We start from the raw sequence: 17679 nt of genomic DNA, 5'->3' as shown, positions 1-17679 counted from the left end.
TCCATATATATAGCCTAATGTTAAATAATTACTTCCCTGATACATTTAATTAAACCTAAATACAAAGCTTCCTTTAATCTTATTAAATGACATGTTGACAGATTTAGCCTATTATTCTTGCTTGTCAAATACACACATACACACACACACACACACACATTTTTAAAAAGCTTTTCCAATTGCCTATCACTTGTCCCAACATGCTTCCAGCAAACTAACCTTTCTGTCTCTTGAAAAAGTTCAAGAGACAGAAAGGTTAGTTTCTGTCTTGTGATCTTGTCCCTCAGCCTAATAGAGCCACTGTCTCAATGATCATTCTATAGACCTTTACATGGCTAATAACTAGCACTGAATATAATTATAGCTTCAAGCATCCCACCCTCTGACCACAACCTTTTGTTCCCTAAGAATGTAGTAGAATCCTCCCTTTAGGTAACATCAGGAACAGTTAATCACTATTTCTCAATTGAAAGCTCTCCTTTCTCAGGCTCCTGAGTGTCACATTCTCATGTTTCCTCTGTCCTCTCTGGCTACTTCATCTTGAAATCTTTTCCTGGTTTCTTTTATGTGTCCAATTATGGAAGACTTCAGGGCTTCATTCTCAGCTCTTTTCTACTTACAATTCCTCCCTTAGTGATCTCACCAAATCTCATGGCTTTACTGTCATCTATATCCTGATGAACTTCAAATAGATATTTCCCTGAACTAAAAACTCATATACCCAACCTGCTACTTGACATCTCTACTTGAACTTATCTAATAGGAATATCAAATTAATATGCCTAATATTGAATTTTTTATATTCCTTTCCCTGTCCCCACCTGCTTATATTTCAGTCATCCCATTTCTATTAATGGACAACACTACTTTTTAGTTGATAAGTCCAAATGTCCCTAGTGCCATCCTTTTTACCACTCTTTCCCTGGAAACAATATCCAATCATCATAAACCTACTCAATGTCCACAAAAATATATCCAGAAAATGCTAATTAAGACCCTGTTAAAATTTTACTCCACACACAGTACTATTCCTGAAATTTAAAAGGCTGATAACACAACATGTTAGCTGGAATGCAGCACAACTGGAAATCTCATATTCTGCTAGTCAGAGTGAAAATAAAACATTTTTGAAAAACCATAAGATATCTTACAATGTTAAATACATGCCTACTCTGTATGCCAACAATAATATAATTGCTAGTATTTACCCAAGATATATAAAAACATATGCCTACAAAACTAATCACATAAGAATGTAGCAAAGTGATGTCAGCAAGACGGCAGAATAGGAATTCTTGGATGCTGCTTCTTCATACAAGCATACCAACTAGGCCACAACTGATGGAAGGATTCCCTGTGTGGAAAATCAGAAACTAATCGAAAGGTTCCTGCACCATGGGAGGATGCAAAACCAGACTCACTAGAGCTGGCAGAGAGTATGAAACACTCTCTCACTGAGACCCTTCTCTCAATGTGGTTCCCTAAGATCAGAAAGAGATGCCCAAGCTCCTGGTTTCACCCAGGGGAGGTAAGGGCTTGAATCACATGTTCAATGTCCTAGCACTTCCAAGGAAGTGGGGTAGGTGGGGAGGGGTGGGAGGCTGAAGGGCAGAGAACTGGCCTTTGACTTGTTAGTCTTGAAGTTCTGATGGGCACAGCATAATCTAGACACCTGAAGAATGTAGGCAACATTTTAGGTTGGTACATGCCATTGATCCTTCCCACTGCTCAGCCCAGAGTGAGCAAACAAAAAGAATCCCAATTCTCAACTTTCCTCTTGGAAGGGAAAGAATTGATCTGTTTGTCTAATGCTACAATATCTCAGGGCTTCTGAAACAACTAGCTTCTGCCTTGTGAGTCCTGAAGCTCTGATGGATATGGCACAATCTAGCCACCTGAGGAAAAATAGAAACAGTAGGTTATAGATACCAGAGCTTCAGTTCATCACAGAGTAAGCTGACAAAAGCCTTCCCCTTGTGTGGGAAGAAAAGAGTTGATAGAGGCCACCAGAATCCCTTGGTAGATTGGTTGGTGAGAGCCTTCTGTACTGGTCAAGTCAGTAAAGATTGACAAAGGTGTCTGCTTTGTCTAATGTGCAGATACCAACAGAGAGAGTCAAGGAAAATGAAGAGTCAGACTAAGATGCACCAAACAAAGGAACAAGATAAATCTCCAGAAATCAATGCTAATTAAATGGTTAACCTGACAGTGAATTAAAAATAACTTTCAAGAGGTTGTTTGCTGAGGTAAAGAGCCAAATGTATGTACAATGTAAGAATTTCAACAAAGAAAGAGAAAATATTAAAAAGTACCAAACCAAAATCATGAAGGTGAAGAATGTAAGTGACTTGAAATATGCACTAAAGGGATTTGATCAAGCAGAAGGAAAAATCAGCAAACTGGAATAGAAGTCACTGGAAATAACTCAGAAGAGCAAAAAGAAAAACAGAAATAGAAAAAAAATGTAAAGAACGTTTAGGAAATTTATGGGATACCAGCAAGTAGGCCAATAAACCAATTATGGTCATCTCTGAATGATAATAGAGAAAAACAATCATAAACTTATTCAAAGAAATAATTGTTGAAGGTTTCTCAAATCTGGGAAGTTAATGAACATCCATATCCAAGAGTCCAAAGAACATCAGTAAGGTAAATTCAAAAAATCCACATTCAGACACATTTTAATCAAATTATCAAAAGTCAAAGACAGAGAATTTTGAATTCATCTCATATTAATAAGACTATGAGTAAGCTTATCAACAGAAACCATGCAGGGCAGAAGAAAGTGAGGTAATATATTCAAAGTGCTGAAGGAAAAAAAAACTGCCATCAAATAATACTCCACCTGAAAAAAACTGCCCTTCAAAAATGAGAGATAAAGATTTTTCCAAACAAAATAAATTGAGGGCGATCATCACTACTGGACCCAGCTTACGGCAAATTTTAAAGGTCAAAATGAAAAGACATCAAACAGCAACATGAAAGCATAAGACAGTATAAAACTGCTTGAGGAAAGTAAATATATAAACAAATATAAAGTATTGTATTATTGTATTGGTGGTGGGTAAAACACATTTAATTCTAGCATAAAAGTTAAAAGAAAGAAATTATTTTCAAAACTATAAACATACAAACACAATTATGAATATATTTTGAAAAGAATAAAGTATGTTGTGGGGAAGAAGTTAAATTGTAAGTTTCTGTATGCAATTAAACTTAAGTTATCAGCATAGACTGTTGTCAGATATTTTATGTAAGTACCAAGGTAACCACACACACATACAAATCTGTACTAATCAAAGCATAACATTAAAAACCAGCAAAACCCAAAGTAAAACAGGAAAGGAAGACATACAAAAGTACTAGAAGAATAATAAGAAACAACAAAATCGCAATAACAAATCCTTTCCTATCAATAATTACTTTAAATGGATTAAACTCTTTAATCAAAAGACACAGAGTGACGGAATGGAGTAAAAAAAATAATAAGAAACTTACTTTAGATTTAAGGACAACACACATAGGCTGAAAGTGAATGGAATAGAAAATGATATTCCATGTATTAATAAATTATAACCAAAAAGAGTAGGGATACATCAGACAAGGACCATTAAGTCAAAAACTATTATGAAAGACAAAGAAAAATCTTTTATAATGATAAAAGGGTCAATGCATCAAGAAGATAGAGCAATGATGAACATATATGTGCACTCAACATCAGAGCACCTCAATACAGAAAGCAAACATTGACAGAATTGAAAGGAGAAATAGACCGTAATACAATAATAGCAGGAGACTTCACACCTCATTTTCAATAATGGACACAACATCCACACAGATCAATAAGAAAACAGATAATCTGAATTACATTAAAGAAAAAATGGACCTGACATTTACAGAGCATTCTACCAAACAGGAGCAGAATACACTCTTTTCAAACAGATATGAGTCTTTCTCCAGAGTATTACATATGTTAGATCACATAAGACACTAGTATAAAAAATCATACTCTAACAAGTTACATAATCTAGAATGAACATATTGCTAGAGACATACATATCAAAACTATATCATAAAGAAATAGAATCAGTAATCAAATACCTCTCAAAAAATAAGAGCCCAGGATAAGATGACTTCACTAGTAAATTCTACTGAACATTTAAAATAAGAAATTGAAAATGAGGGAACTAGGTATATACCCAAAGGAAAATAAATCACTGTACCAAAAATATGCATACACTTGCATGTTCATCTCAGCAATATTCGCAAAAGCAAAGACAAGGACTCAACCTAGGTGCCCACTCATGGTGGGCTGGATAAAGAAAATGTGTTACATAAACACCATGGAATATTATGCAGCCATGAAATCATGTCTTTCAAAGCAACATGGATGCAGATGGAGGCCATTATCCTAAGCAAATTAATCCAGGAACAGAAAACCAAAAACCATATGTTCTTACTTATAAGTGGGAGCTACACGTTGAGTACACTTGGATATAAATATCAGAACAATAGATACTGGGGACTATTCAAGGAGGAAAGAGGGAGATATGGGGTAAAAAACTATTGATTATGCTCACTACATGGAGTCATCTGTACCTCAAACCTCAGCATCATACAATATATTCATGTAAAAAATCCATACATGCCCCCTGAATCTAAAATAAAAGTTGAAATTATTTTTAAAAAGAAAAGAGAAAAAAAGCAACAACCATTTAATCAGACACAATTTTTCCCTATTGTGAGGATATGTTAAATTTTGTTAAATACTTTTCTGTGTATACTGAAATGATCAGAGGGTTTTTTTCCCTTCTGTTAATGTGATGCATCATTTATTGATTTGCCTATCTCAAATTATCTTTACATCCTGGGATAAATTCCACTTGATCATAGTAAAATATTGTTTCAACGTACTGTTGGAAAAAAAATGAGGAAACACTTAGAAACTCAATATTTGAGGTCAGCAATTATCCTGATATCAAAGCCAGACAAAGAAACCACAAAAAAAAGAAAACTACACGCCAATATCTATGATGAATATAGATGTAAAAATTCTCATAAAATACTAGCAAATGGAATCTGAAGCCAATTAAAGAGAGCAGAGATGATTATTATGTGGAATTTATTCCTGTGATGTAAGGATGTACAACATGCCCAAATGAATTAACGTGATACAGAAAATCAACAGAATAAAGGTAAAAAATCACAGGATCATCTCAACAGATGCACAAAAAGCATTGGGCAAAATTCAACATCTTCTATGATAAAAACTGTCAAAAATGAGAAGTAAAAGAAATCACCTCAATATAATAAGAGTGATATATGAAAAGTCCACAACTAATATCAGACTTAACAGTAAAAAACTGAAAGTTTGTCTCTGCAATCAGGAATGAGGCAAAAATGCCATTCTCACCACTTCTTTCAGAAAATTACTAGAAGTTCTATCCAGAGTAATTATGCCAGAAAAAGAAACTGATTACATCAAAAACAGAAAGAAGTAAAATTTTCCAATTGCATTTTACATGATCATATATATGTATACATATATATAGACACACATACATGTTCTTATACATGGACAACACTGAAGTTGTCTATAGACATATAGACACATTATCTTAGACATATAGACACATGAGCTTAACACTAGAGACTCCATAAAAGCACTGTTAGAACAAATAAATTCATTTAGTAAAGTTACAGGATACAAAATGAACCTGCAAAAGTCAGCTTCATTTCTATGTAATAGTGAAAAACTATCTGAAAACATTAGGCAAAGTGTGTCATTTACAGTAGTAACATGAGGAATAAAATATAATAAACTAAGGAGGTAAAAGACTTGTTTAATTTAAAAAAAGACAGCAAACTGAAAGACATCCAACAAAAAAGGAAATACAACCTGAGGCTAGAGGAAGTAGTAAATATCTGTCTTTAAAGGATTATCATTTTCTTTGATTATTTTGATGTTTATAGCTTAAAAAGGGAAAGATGCATACAAAATGTTAAATCTGAACTCTTTTTTTCTTCATTAAGTATACTTTCCATGACAGCCATATGACTGGATTTCTAACATAGCTTTATTGTTATAGCCGAGAAAAAAATTGGACTTTGGTAAACTAGCCTTGAATAGCTGTTTCTTCAGAGATGATATACACATGAACACCATGTATATGTAAAGATGCTCTACATCACTAATCATCAGGAAAAGTAAATTAGAACCTATTGATATATTACCTTGTACCTATTAGGATGTCTATTACCAAGAAACAAATGATAACAAGTATTGACAAAGATGTGGAATTATTGGAACTCTTGTACACTGTTGAAGGGAATGTAAAACAGTACATCTTCTATAGAAAACAGTATGGGGGTCCTCAAAAAATTAATAAATGTAAGTACCAATAATCCAATTATCACATTTCTAGGTATTTACCGAAAAGAATTAAAATAGGGATCTCAAAAAGATATTTGAATTTACATGTCCATTGCAACATAATTTATAAAAGCCAAGATGTAAAAACAGCTTAAATGTCCATTGATGGATGAGCAGAAAAAACATGTGATATAGATACAATGGAATATTATGTGGACTTAATAAAGAAGGAAATCCTGTCGTATGTGACAACACAAACGAACTCTGAACACCTTATGCAGGGTGAGATATGCCAGTCACAAGAGGACAGATACTTATATGAGGAATCTAAAATAGTTCAATTCCTAGAAGCAGAAAGTAGAATCGTGGTTGCTGTAGGTTGAAAAAGAGGTAAGGAAATATGGGGTTGCTTTTCAATGGGTGTAAAGCTTCAGTTATGCAAGATGAGTAAGTCCTAGAGATCTGGATACAACGTCGTGCCTATAGTTCATGACACTGTACTGTATCTTGAAATATTTGTTAAGACTGGAGACCTCATGTTAAGTGTTTTTTTTCAACCCTAATACATCATAAAAAACAGTACCTGGTACACAGTATGAATAATGTAAATTTTATTCCATGATAAACAAACATCCAGAAATTGAGCTACCACTTCAATAATTACTGTTACCATCACTTTTTGGTTGCATTATTACAGTAGCTCTTTTTATTTCTATCATTTATTTCTCCTACAATTGGTTTTCTACCCTATCAACTAGAATCACACCATCTAAAAAACAAGTGAAGCCATGTAACACCTCTGCTCTGCTCCCAATGCTTCATTGATTCACTCACAAGTAAAGCCAACATCTTTCACAATTTGCGAAGCTCTGTGGGTCCAGCCTTACCCTACCCTTCTCTGACATCACATCTGGCTTACTTAGCTCCAGTCACACTTGATGTTTCTTGCTTCAGGCCTTTGCACTTCTTCTCTCTTCTCTTCCCCCATATATCTAAATAATGTACTTCCTCACCTATGAAGTCTTAGTCACATGTCAACAACTCCCGAGGTCTTACCTGATTACTTTATTAAAAACTGTGAACCTTCTGCACTTTCTACCCACTTTATTCCTTTGTTTTATTAATAGTGCCGGTCACTAACATAGTATACAGTGCCTATCATTGATAAGGTATATACTGTTTGTCTTTTCTGTGTGTGGGTGATTCTTTCCACACTTCAATGTGAAAATCTATGAAGGCAATGCATTTTTTGTGTTTTGTTCATTGTTGCATTTCATGGCCTAAAATAGTGCCTGACACATATAGAAGGTACTCTGTAAATATTTATTTCTGCATAAGTGAATTCATGGATCATAAATATAATCACTCACCAACATATGTCCTCATTCTGTTATTTATTAAAATGTTGAGGAAGACAGAGCCAAGGACAGTCATAAAGCACATCACCAGATAAATACCTCCAGCTTTATCTAAATAGAATAATGAACACTTATTTTAGATTTGTGAAGCTTAAACCATTCTGCCTTTCCTTAGGTAACAAAATCAGCTCTGTTAGTTTTTATCCAAGTAAGACTTTCATCTTAGTACAAAGTCAAAGCATTTATCGATTGCTGCACTGATACCATTAAATGAATTTGTCTCAATATGATATCATAGATATAAACCTCTATCTTATTTCACCTTTAATTAAAACATACTACAACAATACAGTGTTTTCCCTGACAATAAAAACAAAAAATTATAAACTCTTAAAGAATAAAAATTTTCTGTGTTTTCAACCCTTTTTCTCATTCCAGGTTGTCATGTCATCAATTTCCTGCTAATAGAAGCCACCAACTACTCAAACATGTTAACTAGTGTCACTGTAACTCCCTACAAGCATTATGTAGTAGGGAAACTCAGATGGAATCTTGATTTAAATAAATCATTTAAACCCAGTCAAAAAGTGTCATAAAGTTCAAATTAATATTCCATTTATTGGTCACATAACGTGTTTTAGCATAGCATTTTACTCCCAGTATTGGGCATAACGTGGTGGGTTATGCTACTTGAGTTCAAATCCCTTTTCTACCATTTGCTAACTATAGAATCCTGGGCAAATTACTCAACTTCCATCTGCCTTAATTTTCCCATTTATAAAATACAGATAAAAACAGAACAGCACCTTCCTCATAAGGTTACAGAGAGAATTAAGTGAGCTGACAAATCTAAAGGGTGTGTTTGCTATCATTGTTACTTATATGTAACAGCAAAGGAAGTAGCACCATTATGTTTTTCTGTCCTTACGAATTCCCTCTTATAACCTGATGACTTGGCCTTAACAAATATCAGAAAAATGAAACGTTGATGAATTCTGTGACTGTGTAAATTAATTAACTCTTGATGTGACTGCATTTATATTTTTATTAAATATTTGGTTGCCATTTACAACACTGGAGTTGATTGGCTATGAGCACCTTAAATCCATCTTTTTCTAAAAATCAATCTATATTAGAATACAAAAGTATGTGTGCCTCTCCAGAGATCAGAGATACAAGTCTCTTATATATGTCTCTCTCTGTCCCATTTATTTGGTCACACTCTATCCTTGACTACAGTCTTGGTGATCATTCTCTCCCAGACAGAAGGCCAGAGAACCACTGTTGCAGAGGCCCTTGTACCTGCTGGGCTGCCACCACCATTAATACAAAAAGTGATGCTGCCATTCTCCTCTTATAACCATACCTTAACTCTACCACTGGCCCCAGGGATCATTTGAGCCCCTAAACCCACTGACATGCAGATCTCCACAGATTAGGTCAGGCAAGGATTGCTGTCAGCCCATCCTGTCCACAAAAGCTCCTCTGAAAGGCAAACACTTGCTGCTATACTGTGATTTAGAAGTTTCATACTCAGACCCACACCCAGGACACATGTGTTTTTTTCCTGCTCAAACACTTATACCTGCCTGGTTCACTTTACCTGTTGCCACACACGGCTATGCCACCCTGTTGACTATAAAAGACTTCATTCTTTAAGACAAGTTCATTCCTGCCTGTAACCTTGCTTTTTTCACAGAACCTCACAACCTCATCCCATTAGATATGTTGTACCTATCCAAACTCCAATGTTGCCAAAAACTCTTGTCTTTTCCACTGCCAGAGATGGCTCTGCCTCCACATAAATTAGTGCATCAGGTGGATTTTCAGGAGGGAATGTTGTCCAAACATACACCTAGCTACCTGTGTCATAGCACTGGACCAGTGGGACATCCTGCTACCTAGAAAAAAATGCCAGAGACCTCCCTTAGCTATTATAGATTAATGCTGTGCAGTAACTATAGAACTGATTAGAGATGAAAAGAAATAATCTCATTTAGAACAAAATTAACTTATCAGGATGATCATTAGTATGAACACTAATATACTCACCAGATAGTTCTAATTAGGTTATAACACTAAAGATACTGATGGCAAAATGCTGTGAAGTATTAGAGTAACAGACTGTAGAAGATGCAGATGTAGTTTTTCAAATTGCACAGAACTACTATATAGCTCACTTTTTCACTGGTGTTCTACAAAAGTTAATGTGAACATGGGCAAATGCTTCCAAGTTGATAATATGAAGGAAAGTTCTTTTGGATTCACACTCATTTTTCATGGTATCAAATTGCTGTGTATTTTTAACAACATTACTCAAAATTGGACCAGTAGCAAGATCCAGTTTCCTTTCATTTCAGTCTGTCTAGATACATGAAAAGTTTCCTTTCATATACAAGCAATTCTAACTGCAAACCCTTTACTGCATTTTTGTTTTACAGATAAGTAACCTAATAATCATCATTTGTTCAGGTCACAAAAAAATTTTATACAGAATTAGGATTCTGTTAGTCATGGATTTTCAATCTATGGTTTTCTGAGTACATGTCACACAATTAATACATGTTCCCAGTCAATGACAGATTTTTGATTCAGGCAGATAATAGATCAATCAAAAAACACGATGTTTTTATCACATGTGTAGACACAGTGGTTAGGCCTTTTAGAAGAAAAACAAAAGCAACACATTCCCCTCCTTACCGATGTTTTAGAAAAACAAGAGTTACATATTTGAAACATTTAGAGACCATTAAGCAAGGATTGTTTAAACACCCGATTACATTTTACCAGCTGCATTACAAAATTTTTAAAAAGGAAAAAATCAATGTGATGTGGAAGAGTTACAAAGGGCTCTTTGAAGAAGCAAAATGCATTCACAAAAGAGGACATACTTCAGGGAATTGTCCTATACACATAGCCACATACTTCATTTGAGCATCACTATAGATCAATACAGATGAACCTAAAACAGAAAGCCCACCAACAAACATAAGAAAATGCCTTGTACTGTTACCACAACCTTCCCTCTTGGGGCATCGTACCACCGCTTACCCAGAAAGCCACCCCACCTCCAGACTCTATCTTCCTTTGCACCTCATATAAATTCACCTTTTGGATGAGTCTACTCTGTTTCCAAGGTAAGTTACCACTTTCTGAAAGCCTTTGTGTCCAAACTCCTTCCCCTTCTTTTCTGATGGGAGCTGAAGCCTGAAATGAAGTCAGAGTGGCAAACCCAATACTGGGCACCTAGGCACAGGCATTTTTGTGACCCTCAGATCGAGGAAGCTGATGCTAAGGTGACTCAGATGGTCCATACCAGTGAAGGGGGCAGGGGTCCCCACACCACGTCATTCTGTTCTCCTGTGCTTTGGCAGCTCCATTACCTATGTGCTAAGAGATTGTTTCATGCCATATTCCACCCACTACCTCCTCTCAGGTGAGTTTATCTGGTCCATGCCAGTTCCTTGAAGTTCGATCTGCCACCAAAATTGTCACATCTCTTGGTAGAAGTCTTGCCACCTGGGTGAGTGTTGAGCCATCATTTGGATACTCTCTCTGCCCATTCTAATATATTGGTACAGACTACTTTGAGAATTGGGACACCAGGAAGTTTGGCCCTACAGAACCTGTGCTTAAACTGCCTGGTGGTTATATCTAGGCTCTGAGGCCACATCATTTTCCTTCATTCCTCTCCCTACCTCACTGAGCAGGTTTCTGTGCTCAAGGACTCACACCCACATCTGCTTGTCTCACCTAAGTCAGTCATGTACTTTTGGTCCATGAGCCCAGCATGGTATCATTCAGGAAGTTACCATCCTGAAATACTGAATTACGTCTTAGTTTATGCCACATTCCGAGTTCTCTTATCTCATACATATTTTAGGTGTATCACAACTAACTGAAACATAGGTTGGTTCTTAATCCAATGGAGTAAAGTAGACAGATAAAAACAGCATAAACACACCAAAAACAAAACAAAAGAAAAAAACCCTGTTTTGTCAAGAAGTATAACAATAAATTAATAGAAATGGAATTCCTTAAATAAAGAAAAAGAAATGATACTCCTGATAGTCTGTGTCTAGCAAATGATCTAGCTAATCAGATGCCTGATTTCCTGGAGGATTTACTCTTGGAGCCATTATCCCTAAATTATATCTTTCCTTTAGCTGGCTTGCTTTCTAAAATGGAATGGTGACCAATACAGCTTTTGGGTCTCAATTTGAGGCTACAGTCTCCTAGCACTTTTCTTCAGGTGTTTGGCAGATTTTCAGAGATTAACAACTTTCAGGGATAATAATCATTTTTTTTCAGGCTTTCAGATGGTTGAATCAGTCCTGTGTACTTCAGTGTCCATCTTAGGGGCCTAAAATGTCAACTTTAAAATGATCTAATAGACCAGGTCTCTCACACGTTTGTACAGTGTGCTACTGCTTTTTGAAATACATGCATATGGCTTTACCCCATGCATTTTTGGGTGTTAAACAACTGTATGGCATTCAGAATAGGTCTTGTGACAATGGAAAATGTATCTACCAGCTAATATAATATTTGGGTAATTCTACTGTACCAGTAAACATAGCACTCGTGACAAAATAATTCATTCAGATATAAAATTGTCTTCATATATTTTGTCCCCACCCTCAAATTCCAAGACAGCCTCTTTTTGCTTCCTTGCCTAATGGCAAGTTTGTGAAACTGAGCAGAAAGGAAAAATTGCTATTAATAAGCCAGAGAATAGAGGGAAGGTGCTGTAAGACAAGAAATAGACCAGAATTCTAGGGGCCCCACGTCTGTTAGAAGCTTGCGTCTAAGTTGAATAGTTCCTTCTAACAAAGCAGAACTATCTAATTTAAATTGTTATATTGTGACATCAATATTCATATTGCAGCAAGAGATTTTTGTTTTCACTTTTTAGGTACAGCATATGAAGTAAATGTATGATAGAAAACCTCTTACATTAATACTGATACAATCGCATTTCAAAAAGAGTTGTCTCCTTTACAGGTTTACATTAACATTCACACAAACAATTCTATTTGCTGTGGAACATCTTGCTATTTGCAGATGTTGACAAATGTGTCTGTTGGCTCCTTGTAAACACTAAGCAATAAATAAATGTTAAATTCAATATATTAACATGATAGAAATTACACATATGTATCTGAAATAAAAAATTATATCTGCGTATATTCTTCAGACATGATAAAACCAATTTGTTAAAGAATAGTATCTTCTAAACCATTTTTATTCTACATAAACTTCATTAATAGAGTTCTTTTTAGATTTAAATTACTTTCTAACTTCATTACTCATCTTGCACACACTTTCAAAAATCTGCTAATTCAAAAAGATGCACTCAAGCATTGCTTTGTGTCTCAAGGATCAGGAAATCTTAAACAATAAGTGGCTTTGTCAGGTACTGAATGAGGAAGAAATCTCTGCAGTAAGGAATAAACTGTGTTCAATTTTAATATGTAAGAGAACATTTCCTTAACTTGCAACAGGATTTAAAATTCCAATCACAAGAATGAAGGTCTTTAAAATTAAGATGTCTTTGTTAGAAGACAACCAATATCCTGGAAGGCAGTAATACTGGTAGCAACCGATCTTTTAATCCAACAGAAATCCAAACCAAAACAAACAGGACAAAAAGAATCCCCTACTTCTTTTTGTGTGAGCTCCATACAAAGGCCTTAACCTTCTCTTTCAGCCTCAGCATTATTGATATTTTGGGTTGGATAATTCTTTGTTGCTGTGGTCTGTCCTACTCACCGTAAGGTGTTTAGCAGCATGTCTGGGCCCCACTCACGAGGTGCCAGTAGCACCACTTCCTACCCACCCTACCCCCACATACATTGTGACAGTCAATAGTTAAAAGTCTCCTGGAAGGCAACATGCCCCCCCCTCCTCCTGAGAACCACAGCTTTAACCTCATTCCCTTCCAGATGGCTTTTCAATGGCATTTCTTTCATACAGCCATTTGCTGAGCAAGAATAATTTGACTTTTAATGTTTTTAAAAATAAAAAGGTACAAAGGCTGAACAATGTCTTTATATTGGTATGTATAATTAAGCAACATGTCAAATCCAGTGTCATGAATGTTATTTGGGTTTCTTCCCATCTAGACAGAGTGCAATTTTGTGATTAAAGTGATGTCTGTGCTTTCAGGGCAGGCAACCTGAATTCAAATTTCATTTTTAACATTTAGAAGCTATGTACTTATGAATTTATGTTACCTAAATTCCTGACCCTTCTAATCATCATATTAAAAAGGCAGATAATATTTCTATTTCATATTATTACAGGAATTAAATGGGATAATATCTCTAAAGGGTGTGTCATATATAAGATAATTAACCAATTATTTTATTCCTATAACCATAAAAGCATACAAATATTATCCATTATGTGTATTATGTGTATTTTCTTCAACATAGCATATTATGCTTCTAGTTTTTCAATCATTAAACTAGGACTATATCATTTAGACCATCTTCTACCTAAAAGGTAAAATCTAAATTTATTTCAGTTTGTCTTTATGACAGAACAGGGAAATTGGGTAAACATAATTTTATCTTTCATCTGAAAGAATCTGGCCTTATTTTTTAAATATAATGATAAAGGGGGAAACACACTTCTTGTCTGTTTTTGTTTTTGTTTTAATTGAGATGGAGGGAGTCTCATTTTGTCACCCAGGCTAGAGTGCAATGGCATGCTCTAGGCTCACTGCAACCTCTGCTTCCCGGGTTCAAATGATTCTCCTGCCTCAGCCACTCCCATAGCTGGTGTGGGCCACCAGGCCCAGCTCATTTTTGTATTTTTTAGTAGAGATGAGGTTTCACCATATTGGCTAGGCTGGTCTCAAACTCCTGACCTCATGATCCTCCCACCTTTGTCTGCCAAAGTGCTAGGATTACAGGTGTGAACCACCATGCCCAGCCTATTCATTTTTTTAATTGACAAAACTTTTTTAACTGTACTAAAGATTTAATTGGACTACTGTTTGCGACAAAATCATCCTGAAACCCATTCCTCCTAAGCAGTTGTGAAACCAGTGAAATGTATATTATTGATATTAACTAGAGTATAATTTTATTACTCAGTATTATGCCCTAATAGGAGTCACATAGCCACACTTCATTTTGTATACACTTTGAAGTGAAATCTGTTGAGGCATTCCTCACATGGACATTCAAATAATGCATGATCCCTGTCCTCAAGGAGCTTACATGTGTTACATATTAAGTCATGTGGAAAATCATGCTTTGCAATTCTTAATTTGCATTATAATCATAAAAGCCTAATAAGAGTGATACATATTAATTGTCAGAAAATAATTAACCAAAGTAGAAACAATAGAGACCATTTATTGTTCTTAATTTTGCATCTTTTTCAGGATGCATAATCTTCTCACTTTGCCAAAATATTGCATCTCTTCTTTTACTAGCCTTACATACCTAAACATGCTCCAGAATCTCCTTGGTCTCATCTTCCCAAATAACTCATTGACCTAATAAATCATTTATCACCTCCAAGTGACTAACTTAGGAAATAATGAGAGTACAGTCCATCTCTTAGCCAGATGGGGTTACTGCTAAATAATATCCAAGACATCAGGTTTCAGCTTAGATGTTGGCTCTGCAGAAAAGTTCCCAGCCATTGCCAATCAGGTTAGTTAGTTCCTTCTACAGTTTTCACTCCACAGTTTTCCTGCATACACTTTCCACATAGAAAAATATAATATCTTGATGATTTAATAAATTAGTAATGGCCAATTTCTGGGTCAGCATTCCCAGGTTTAGGATTATGAATAAGTCATTTGTTTTGAAGTTTAGCCAGGCTGCTTACCTCATCTATTATAGCACGACTTTCCACAATTCTGGTTTAAGGAGCTACACTTGCCAATTACACATAGCTAACAAACAAGAAATCAGTTCACTTGCGAATAAACCTAAACTTCAGCAAATAGCAGAATGACAGGCTAGTCTTTTATGGACTAGGTCTATCCTGTTTGGAAACATCTCTTTCATGCTATCTAAAGATGAAATTTATACTTATTTCAGCTTGCCTCTAAGTTAAATAATTACTTACACTTCAGAAGAAAAACAAAAGCTAATTCTACTGAAAATTCCTGTGTTTTCCTTGATTTTGAAGGCATCTATCATTTTAAGTATGACGAGTATCAGCAGCAAAACAAAATATGGTTTCTTATTTAGGTGTCTTGTCGAGGACTCATCTATGTTCTTAATTTTCAGTTCAACAAGCATTTTGGAGTCTAAATATGAGACAGAACCCTAGGTGTTGGGAGTGTAGAGTCTGATGAAGAAAACAAACACATAACAGATAATTTTAATAATATAAGTCCAGTGTAAAGAAAAAAAGGTACCTCTAGCCCAATCTGGAGTTTAGTGAATAATTGCTGGGAAAGATGAATATAGAGTAAGCCTTAAAAGATGGGTAAAATTTTTCAGAAAATAAGAAAGATTTTCAGAAATAACATGGTCAAAGCTGTTGAGCAGCATAGTGTTTGGCTATAACTACAAACAACTTAAATTTAGGAAAGCCTAAGTGTGAGGAGTGATAATCCCAGAACAGAGGGGTTGGCAGAGCCATTCCTGGACCTGCTCATTAAAACATCAGAGTACTGGGATTCCCAGGTGAGTATCCTGGAAATATCTGAGAGGTAATATTTTTTAAGTAGGCCATGAGATGTTAAGATAGAGATCAACAAGGGAAAGAATGAAATGGCTATTCTTTAATAATTCCATTGAGTTGATAATGTCAGATTGTCCTGTACAATATTTTGGAGACTATCACGTTGCATGCAATACAATGAAAATCTTAAGGTAGTTATAATAGCTCACCTCAGTTCTTGCAATCAAACAGAGCAGCAAGTAGATGCTGCAATTACTTATTCATGTGAAAACTATTATTCACTTCATTAGATCAATGCTTTCTTTGTTCTAAAATGTTCCTATAGTTTTGCTTTCTAGTCTTTGCTTCTTGTTTACAGAGGAATTATTTGCCTAATTTTTCTAGATTAATAAGAAATTGAAATAAAGTGATCTCTGGGCCCAGATATATTCATATATACTATCGCATGCATACATGGATACAAAGATTGAAACTTTAGATCTGATTCTTCAACTATTAGCCTAGCTGTTATAATAGTACTTTTAACAGTACTCAGGGGAATAGGTAAGCTTGATGTTTAATGCAAACCAGCTTACAGAGAAACATGATCACTTCCTATTATATTGTAAAGCAATAATGTAAAGAAGAGTCCTCAGGGAGATATTTAATGTTTATTGATATAGTTGATCTCATAGGAGGTTGTATACTTACTAAGGTAAGCGGAATACAATATTAGAAAAATTCTAAACCTGGTATTTTCATCAAAATTATGCAGAATATAAAATACACATTTGAGTATACCTTAAGTACATATCATATTAAAATTAGGCTGCAAAAAGAAGCAAACTCCACATTCTGCATAAATAATTCTATACATATACACTTTTGAAAGCTTGTATATATAGGTTTTTAGAAAAATTGTACCAACATTTAGTTAATAATAAATACATGTACATAATGTACAAAATTTCAGGTGACAACAGCAAGCCTTATGTGGATTCAGAATGCATCACAGGATTTTATGTGGGACTTGGGGTCAACTGTGACCTCCATATGTCTTTTGCACAAGCATATGCTTGAAACAAGAAAAATATCTAGTATTTGTGAAATTACACTAAATTAATTGAATACATCAGTCTGAATATTATCCAAAGAGGTTAAAAAGTTCAAAATCATCTGGCCAAGAAGTTTAGTTTACTCTCTTGTGACTCAGTTTTTGGTGGAACTGTTGGGTTGACAGGAACATCATATAGGTCAGCTATGGTAATCATCAGAGACCACTTTTGAGGAAGAATCTCTAAATTCTTCAACGTA

General features: G+C 35.1%; 1 protein-coding gene across 18 annotated transcripts in view; it reads right to left on the bottom strand.

The window, feature by feature from the left end:
• Positions 1–17679, bottom strand: part of NKAIN2 (sodium/potassium transporting ATPase interacting 2) — a 1060472-nt gene that overhangs the window by 738704 nt on the left and 304089 nt on the right. Inside the window, exon 3 of one of the 18 annotated variants that reach the window (XR_013534524.1) lies at positions 7748–7842. The exons of the other annotated variants lie outside the window; for them this stretch is intronic. The gene's annotated coding sequence lies outside the window, so the exon portion shown is untranslated. Of the gene's footprint in view, positions 1–7747; positions 7843–17679 lie in introns of those variants that run through there. 18 annotated transcript variants of the gene reach the window in all.

Source organism: Callithrix jacchus, chromosome 4 (genome assembly GCF_049354715.1).
Source record: "Callithrix jacchus isolate 240 chromosome 4, calJac240_pri, whole genome shotgun sequence".
Classification (NCBI taxonomy): domain Eukaryota; kingdom Metazoa; phylum Chordata; class Mammalia; order Primates; family Cebidae; genus Callithrix; species Callithrix jacchus.
The sequence above is the reverse complement of the archived record's forward strand: the minus strand, read 5'-3'. Positions and strand labels throughout refer to the sequence as shown.